The sequence below is a fragment of the Pinus tabuliformis genome, chromosome 1_2 (assembly GCF_031772625.1).
Source record: "Pinus tabuliformis cultivar Carrire ecotype Pingquan chromosome 1_2, CPIR1, whole genome shotgun sequence".
In the NCBI taxonomy this organism is placed as follows: Eukaryota; Viridiplantae; Streptophyta; class Pinopsida; order Pinales; family Pinaceae; genus Pinus; species Pinus tabuliformis.
In genome coordinates, this window is record NC_142298.1 from 1,172,700,549 (window position 1) to 1,172,709,629 (window position 9,081).

Consider the following 9,081-nt stretch of genomic DNA (forward strand, 5'->3'; position numbering starts at 1 on the left):
AGTAGATTTTGTACTCTAAAACTAACCTCCAGCCTATAAATCGTTAATGCTGGAAAGCACCTATGAGAATTTTTGCTACGTAGTACTCTAACCTACAAACACATGCTACTATAAAATAAAATAGCAAACTTTTATTTCATATCACATAAAACAGCATACGTAATTTCTATTAAATCTGGAAAACAAAAGATGAAAATACAACTAAAATCTCAAACTCTCTAACCATCAAATCGTGTGCCTTGTGTCTTCTTTATGTACTATGAAAGAAGAGGGATACAATGAACCTGGATGCATGCACAACAGGACCTTCGTTGGCAGAAGAGAACCCTAACCCTAGTGCACTTATCTGGAGGGATAACTGAGCAAAAATAGAGGACGGCTTTCCTAGGGATCTGTGCCCTTCACTAAGCCTGGGATCTCCTCATGCAGGAGTGCCCTTGCCTACCTAGGGAACTGCATCCTGTATCTTAGAGCATGCTAAACTACATAAAACAAAAACAGAATAGGATTCACTGTTACTTTAGGAAAGCAATTAAGACTGAAATAGAATGAAGGTGGTGCCCCTATCTCTTTGTCTCTTCCGTTAGTATTAGTGCATATTCACTTTATTCTCCAGATTGTTGAAGAGAGGTGCATTGCTGCTGCAGAAGTTCTGCTATATAAAAAGCTGTCTGGGCTAGTCTGCTGAAGGAATGAGTACTTTCGTTGGAGCACTGTTCGAGCTACACAGGTAAACTAACACTCCCTCTTAGTAAGAAAAGTGTTATCCCCCACACCATGCTGCTCTTTCATTTCAAACTTCCCCTTTTTTAGGGTATTAGTCAAAAAGTCAGCAACTTGCTGATACACCACTGCCTTCTTTTGAACTGTCTCTGATGAAGTGGTACTTGATCTCAATATGTTTGGACAAATAATGAAACACTAGATTCCAAGAGAGTTTTCAACTCTTATTGTCACAGAAAATCATGGTAGTATCCTGTTACCCACGATTTTGTCTTATATAAAATTGGGGTAATAAAAAAACCCCATAGTAAGGTATTCATTATGTTTATAAAATTGGTGTACCAGGGCCGCAGAATGAAGAGTTACTGGTTTAAGTTTGGTTTGCCTTAGTTTGAACAAAAGAATGAACATGATCACAAATGCATTCTGATCCTAATATCTATGTCTTATCTGGAAAAAACTTATAGTTTGAAAACACATTAGTTGCTTCTTTGAAGGGCACGAAGTTTGTCAACGAGGTGTGGATGAGATGGATGGCTTTGCATTTTATGCAAAGTATGATTATGAACGGCTTCAGAACCAGAGATGCTGTTAGAATGTACAAGAAAGGAAAAGACACTTGCACAATGGCCTACAATTATAGGTACAAAGTCTATAGGCACTTGGTGATGTCAAACTACTTGGACAATATCTGGGGAACACTTTCAAGTTCAGATATCTTGGAACTACAAAAGGAATCATTTATACCGGTTGCAAATGACACCAGGATTACTACAGTAAGTGTTCTTTATGTGCAGCTTGGATTAGATTTGGCCCCATTTGCCCTTGAGTTTCCAGGTTTATATCTTCCATATGTTAGGATTCTAAGAGAGATCAGACTGGGAAACTCCAACTTTTGACAGTGCAATGAACCTGTTGGTACAAATCCAGCAAGCAACTTGGTATCAACATCTCAATCCCAATGAGCTGCGTGCAGTTTTACTACTTTTACAGTTTATATGTAAAGAAGGAAAGAAACATTGAAGTTCATTAGAAGTTTCAGAGGTAGTTGAAGTTGCAACAAGTGGAGAAACTATTGTGCAATCTGCTGATTGACATATTGTAACTTATAGAACAAGCAGACAGCTCAAGCACGAAGAGATCCCAGCTAACTTATATAATACCGAGAAGCATGACAGTTTTGCTGATAAGTTTTCCTTAGGCAGAATATTGGTTGGCAATGCTCCTAAACAGGTTCATATCAGTTAAGAATCAAGATCTTCCATAAACTCAGAAAAGGAAAGGTATTAACCTGTCCACTGTTGTTGGGAGATAAATCATCCATCTTCAAACAGAATAAAGGGTGCACTATGTTTATGCTTACTCAGAAAACTCAGAAGGAACTAATCTGGTTTGAAACTTAAATGCAAGATCAATCTTGTCATGCCTATATATATACGTATGCAATGATACTTGAAGCTGACCTCAGATTGGGAGATATTCAATTAAATTTAATAAAAGTTTGGAGCTAGACAGAAGAAATATGATAAGTTAATTTAAAATTTATGTGGTTAACCTGTTGGGGTAGTTCTAAAATAAAGAAAATATTGATCCAAACCCTAGAAGAAATTGAGCCAATGTGAAGTCAGGGTTGATTTGTCAATAAATTCACATGATGAAAGGTGTAGGAGCAGCATTGTGGTCCATATGTACACACTTAAATGAAAACTTGAGGTTTTGATGGCATGGTTTATTTATTTGGACGCTAAATACCCACTTTTGAGCCCCCACATATTCATACTTAGACATTTGTATGACCTGTGGGGCAAACACATTTAGAATAGCCTTTAAAGGTTGGAAGTGTCTACTTTGAAGTGATGGAAGCAATTTGATAAGTTATCCCCTGTTTGCGGGGTTTTGCTTGTCATTGGGTTTCATTTGAAGGATAGTTGGAGAGTCCACTTTGCGCTTGAAGATGGTTTGGGGAAGCTCTCTTGGGTGATGTTTCGGATGTATGGGACTTAGGTACCCACTTTGGATGGATAAAGAAAGACTTGATTGGAGAAGCAAGTGCTATTAAAGGGCCTTTGGATGCTGGACACTGTACCAACACCCCCCTTTTGCAGGCATAAATCTAGCGTTCTATTATCTGCATTGAACCAAAGCCTGATAAACGTAGTCCATCATTTTCATCTCAGACATAATTATCATTACATGAACCTTCTTAGAGGATTTGCAGTGTTCCTGAGGTGATATATCTATGTTCATCTATTCTAGCGACACAGTCTGTGTTGAGGTCATTTCCAACTCAAAGACAGAAGAGAAACACATTTTTTGCAGATGTAATTTCTGTCAAATTTCTGTCAAAGAGTTTGCCGCAATCTATTTTTATAGGTATTACCTCCAGAATTTTGTATATTGTGCATCCATCCTATGTTTGAGCTTGAGAGCAGGAAAGTTGGGTGGAATGGCCTTCCTTTTGTTTATGACAAGGTTAGAGTTGGCCAAGGAGAAAGAGTAGAACGTTGTTGTAAGTTTTTGGATATATTTGCAAAATAAGGATGTAGGATGGTTGAGATGTCATGTGCTGAACATGATCGCCATGCTGCTGAAAGTTAATTTAAAAACTACAGGTATTACCTCTAGAATTTCATATATTGTGCATCCATCCTATGTTTGGGCTCGAGAGCGGGAAGTTTGGGTGGAGTGGCCTTCCTTTTGTTTGTGACTAAGGTTAGAGTTGGCCAAGAAGAAAGAGTAGAATGTTGTTATAAGTTTTTCGATATATTTGCAAAATAAAGATGCAAGATGGTTGAGATGTCATGCGCTGAACATGATCGCCATGCTGCTGAAAGTCAATTTAAAACCTAGACTGTGGGAAGGATGTTATCCAAGTCGAACTTAGAATCTACTCCAATTAATATTAAAAGCTATGAAACATTGCTCAAAATTGTTGACAACACTTGTGGAAATAGCTTTGATCTTTATTATGGTTTATTTATGTATAATAACAATGCAACATAATAGTAGGAGAGATTGGAAATGGCTTTCGATGCTTTAAAGAAACAGTTTGTAGGGTAGTTGCACGAAATAGTTAGAAAACAATTATTTGAAGGGATTAGTAGTGAGAGTTTCTCAACAAACTTCAGCATTTGTTGAAATGCAAAATTCTCCACAATTCAAATAATTCTTCCGATAAGCAAAAAATACATGAACTGTCTAATGTCGTTAAGGGGCTATCTGATGTAGTTAATAAAGTTCAATAGGGATTTATAATTTCTATCTGCTCCTCGCCACTTCTTGGAGGTATTTAGACTGCAACATTTTTAGAGATTTCTTTCACAATGCTTTGTATCTTTTGTTTATTACGCCGTAAGGCATTTCCCTCTGAAATGAACTCCCCCAAATGCCTTTCTGTCCTAATCGTAGCCATTAGATCTTTTGTTAGACGATTGAACAAAAATCCGCCGTCTGATTTAATAAAAAATGTTTTAAAACATTAAAAAACCTTAAAAAACGTTTCACTTTCCACTTGACATCTGTGCGTCGAGCTTCCGGGAGAGTTCATGGAGTTTATGGTTGTTTCCGTTTATAGTTTCGTGGAGTTTATGCTTGTTTCAGTTTACGGGCTCCAATTTCTGTTTGTATAGTCGAATCGGCATTGGCAATGGCATCCCCCATATCCTCATGCCCCCAAAACCCTTCTGACACTGAAATTGGGATAGAAATCGCGCAAACTGGTGAAAGGAAACCGCGATACGAATCCACTAGCGTTCAAACCTGGAGAGATGCCGTTTCTCGTGTTGCAGAAATAAGGGGTTTCGATCTAGACGCATATAATGGGTGAGATCTCAACCCTCCCCTCTTAGTTTTGTAGTACTTCACACTGATTAGATATTCATAGGTTAATGTTGATAACCCATATAGCGATGACAAGAGCTCTCAAATATCATGCTACAAAAGTTGGAGTCACCAGCTACTTCAGCACTGCGTGAAGAAGCTTTGCCACAATACAGCTTATCGTGGCATTGCTATGGAGAAGTTGCAACTTCTTGATAGTAAAGGTGGTTTGGTGGAGTGATTTTTGAGGAGGGTGCGATTACCAAACCTTAGATGGCTTCGCTGGAATAAATGCCTCTGATTTTCTCTGCCTTCTTGGATACCTATGAAGAACCTTAGGGTTTTAGAAGTGCGGGGGAAGAAATTGAAATCATTGTGGCAATCCGGATATCAGGTAAATAAAATTTGGAAATTTAAAGTATGTGTTTATTCGTTATTGATTTCGCACAATAGGATCTGCAACTAATTTAAATGGTTTTGCAGAAGCTAATCGTCGAATTCTTTCTTACGATTAAAACCCTGAAACATTTTGCAGGCACCTTTGTTGTTGTGACAGTTAGTTATTTATTCTCCCTTTCAAAGTTACCAAAATCAATAGGGCACCTTAAGCACCTCGAACTGATTGTCCTCCATAAGATTAATCTTAAAACTTTGTTGGATGAATTTTGTCATTTGGTGTCGTTGAAACGATTGGAGTTAACAAGTTGCCCAAATCTAAAGTCATTGCCAGATTCCTTTGGGTGCTTAATAAGCTTGGATTACATCGATTTGTCTCACTCTTCTCATTTGCAGGTGCTTCCAAAGTCTTTTGGTAATTTAATAAACCTAAAATACATAGGTCTGTCTCACTCCCTACAGTTGTAGATGCTTCCAGGTTCTTTTGGTAATTTAATTCGTCTTCAATATCTTGATTTGAGTTGGCGCTATAATTTAACCGTCTCTAGCGAAACACTGGGAAACATTAGCACACTTGAATGTTTAGATGTTTCCTATTGTAAGAACATTGAAATATTACCTCTGCAAATAGCATATCGAAAGTACCTAAAAAAATTAAATTATTGCATTAAATGGGTAATATGCATTAAATTACCCAATCCATGATGAGGAGGGGTCCTTCGCATCCAAGCATCCATATTCATAAGACCGTCTTTCATAAGATCCTGGCTCAACGCATCAAACTGCCCAATGACCTAATCAAGATGCCAAAATCAGGGTCCTCACAGTTCCCTCTGCTCATCGTGCTCGCCAAGACATAGAATCAGCCATGCAAATCCTTCTTCCAATGTGTTCTTCATGAGGCACCTTGAGAGATACCATACCTCTGATTTTATGTTCATACAGGCTGCTGCAAGGGTCTACTCCAAAGTGCGTCGCACTTCTTCTATCTTCCAAACTTCCAAGGGTACTGTCACCGTTATCCAATGGTGCCAACACAAAGAAGTTGCATACTTTTCTTGGATGAACTTCCTTTGCTTCAGCTACTAGACAAAAATAGGATCACATGGAGGGCTGCCACTAAACCTTCTCAACAAAATCACATCAACTACTAGATAATGACATTATGGAGGGCTTTTACTATTCTTCAAAAATCATTTTCAGATTGATGTCTAAAGGGACCATCCCTTCTCATAACTGCATCCTCTATTTTTATTTGCTTCTGGGCACCTCTTATGAAGGTTTCAAAGACATGAATATATATTCCTTATTGATTTGCAAGTTGGCTTGAATGGAACAGGCTTTTAACACTTGTATATATATATATATATATATATATGGGCGCTTGTGACAGTGATAAGGACTTGGCCTCTTCTTCAATACACAAAATAAGGTTCCTTGATTTTACTAATATAGATGACATAGGATGCCCATTGATTGTCTTTTCAAGGCTTGCAAATATATGCATACAAAATCTTGGCTTCCTTAAATTATGAAGGGCCTTAGAACTGTCCTTTAAAAGATTCTCCGCTTCCTTATAAATATGTGGAATGAGAAGTCCACCACCTTTCTTCTTTTATAACCCGGAGATCAAGAAATCACAGCCCCAATGACCTATACTGGTCGGCCAAATTCACAGAGCATGATAGTATATAGCAGTGCTTTATGTGACATAGGCTTCTTGGCCTTATTACAAGCACAAGGAATAAGTAGGCATCTTCTTAGATAAAACAGTCGACATTAACAAAACTTTTTCTCTTCAATAACTGAGAGAACAAAGAGGCATGAATAGGTCGGATTCACTGTCTGAATTGAAGAGCGAGAGAGAATATAAGACAAAGTTCACCGAGCCATAACATTTTTGCCTCCATACCACAAGATCGAGAACAGAGTAATCCTTTCTCCAAGGTTGGCTTCATGAAATGACCTTTGGCATATTCTTGTGTTCTTGCACTTTTCTTGGCCTCTTAGGAGAATAAAGTTATTTTCAAAAGACTTATCCAAAAGCATACTTATGCCCAGAATGTAAAAGAGAGATAGCTCCATTGCATAGCAGACCTTTATTGTTCCTTATGCTCAGAACAATAGGAACACTTGGCTCCTTCTTAATGGTTCAGAGAACTAGGCCAACAACTCGGTTCTTCATTGCTCCATAGGAATCTCTTTAATTCATTGATCAAATCCAAATAAATATATGTATCCCTAGAGTCACTTATTTGATCCTCAACAAATTTGCTTGTTGGACATCTTTGTTTACAAGAGTTGAATTTATGTGAGCATCGGTGACTGGATGGAAGGACATCTAGCTTCAGAATTCTGATGCAGAGGTGCCAAAGGGATCAGATCTTCAAACATACTGTTGACTGCTTTATCCAATGAGAAGCTTGCACTCAGATCAACAAATTCTTAAAACAAAACTCTTCATTGACTTCTTATCATGACACGTGGTTTAGCTACTGAAGGAGGACTTTAGCATCTTCAGATTTGATTAATGGCCTTCATGAGCTATTTAGCCCAGCTCTTGCATATACCTAGACTTATATTATTTTTCGAGACCTCTCATGTTTTCTAAGGCTTGCAACAAGATACTTCAAATACATTACCAGTCCACTGCTTCATCTCTTGAGATTGTATTCCTCCTCTTGCTTGGGCTTGACCTCAACTAGCTCTAATACCATGTTAATTTTTTAGTTAACATGTTCTTTGCTTAGGTCAGAGGTCAGTTACTTCATTAATCCATTAGCCCATTATTAATTCCATTAATCCATTAGCAATCATGTTGAACATTATCACATGACAGTAACTGATGAAAAAACATCAAACATAAATTCCAAAGACAAGCCAAGACAAGAGAACACCATGATTTAGCCTTAAAGCCAGGGAAAAACCTGACAAGGGGGAAAACCCACAGATCTTTTCTTCTTGATAATATCAAATGTTCACAGAGAGAGAAATCCATAAGTACAATGATACATTAGTCAAACTCAATATTATTGACTTGCCATAGATGATCCCAATCAAATGTCCAAAAGTCAAGTCACATATGCAGAAGTCAACAATAGTCAAAGCTATCCTAGCCAGTCAACAGTCAACAATTAACAGCTCAGTCAAATCAGCCCAATCTATTCAGTAAAAGGAGAGAGAAATTCACCCTCTCTAGGCAGTCAAAATGCAGTCAAGGCAACCTTCAAAAGTCTGGTCAAAACTTGGTCAACAGTCAGCGGTTAAACCTGCCTCAGAGTTGTGGTCAAACACCTCAGTTTGTGCTCGGTTTCTCTGCTCACAAGTGCATCCTAGCTGGCAGAGTAATAATCCATCCAGGTCGCAGTCAAATAGTTGGTCAAAGTCCCTGGTCAATGCTGCTCTGTGTACTAGAAAAGTCAACCACAGAAAATCACAGGAAATCCGTCCTCCAAAAATTTGCACGTATGGGAGAGAGATAGTTTCTCAAAGAAAGTCGAATCCATCATGAGAGGAAAGAGAAAATCATGTGTGCTGATGCCAAAATGGAGTGAACTCATCTTATATTTAAAAAATTCAATGTGGGTCAAAGGTCATGTCTTTTGGGCTTCATGAGCCTACATGATTGTGGGGCTGACCTTGACCACAACCAACATTGTGGGCTTGACTTCAAATATACATTTCTGCCTATCAGAATCCATCGTGCTTTAGGTAAAATTGGTCCTCTTGAGAAGAGGAATCCAATGCCATCATCATCTCATACAAAGGAGCCGTCCATAATGGAATTTGACCTTAGTTGACCATTTTTAACAATTGCCTATATAGAACATCTAGTTAAAAGACTAATTTTACTCTCAATAAACATTGGACAAAAACTTCTCTCGATCCAGTTTGAATCTGGTAGTATCAAACAAAATTTTCATTCCATAGATGAAACAACTTTTGTATTGCACAAGAGTTCAAATTTTTTGTCGAGAGGTATGTTCATGACACCTCACTTACAAACTAGTTTGTTGTAAAGTTCATCTTAACAATGATTGATTCACTCAAACGAAATAAAGTGGGCAATAGATCCACATACACATCCTACACACATGGACACATACATAAATATTGTGGGAAGGACAGGAAGATGTGTTGACC

The 9,081-nt window shown here is 37.9% G+C and overlaps 1 pseudogene; it reads left to right on the forward strand.

Moving 5' to 3' along the window:
- Positions 1-1,256: 1,256 nt before the first annotated feature.
- LOC149210403 (arogenate dehydrogenase 2, chloroplastic pseudogene) lies at positions 1,257-3,861 on the forward strand (annotated as a pseudogene).
- Positions 3,862-9,081: the final 5,220 nt, after the last annotated feature.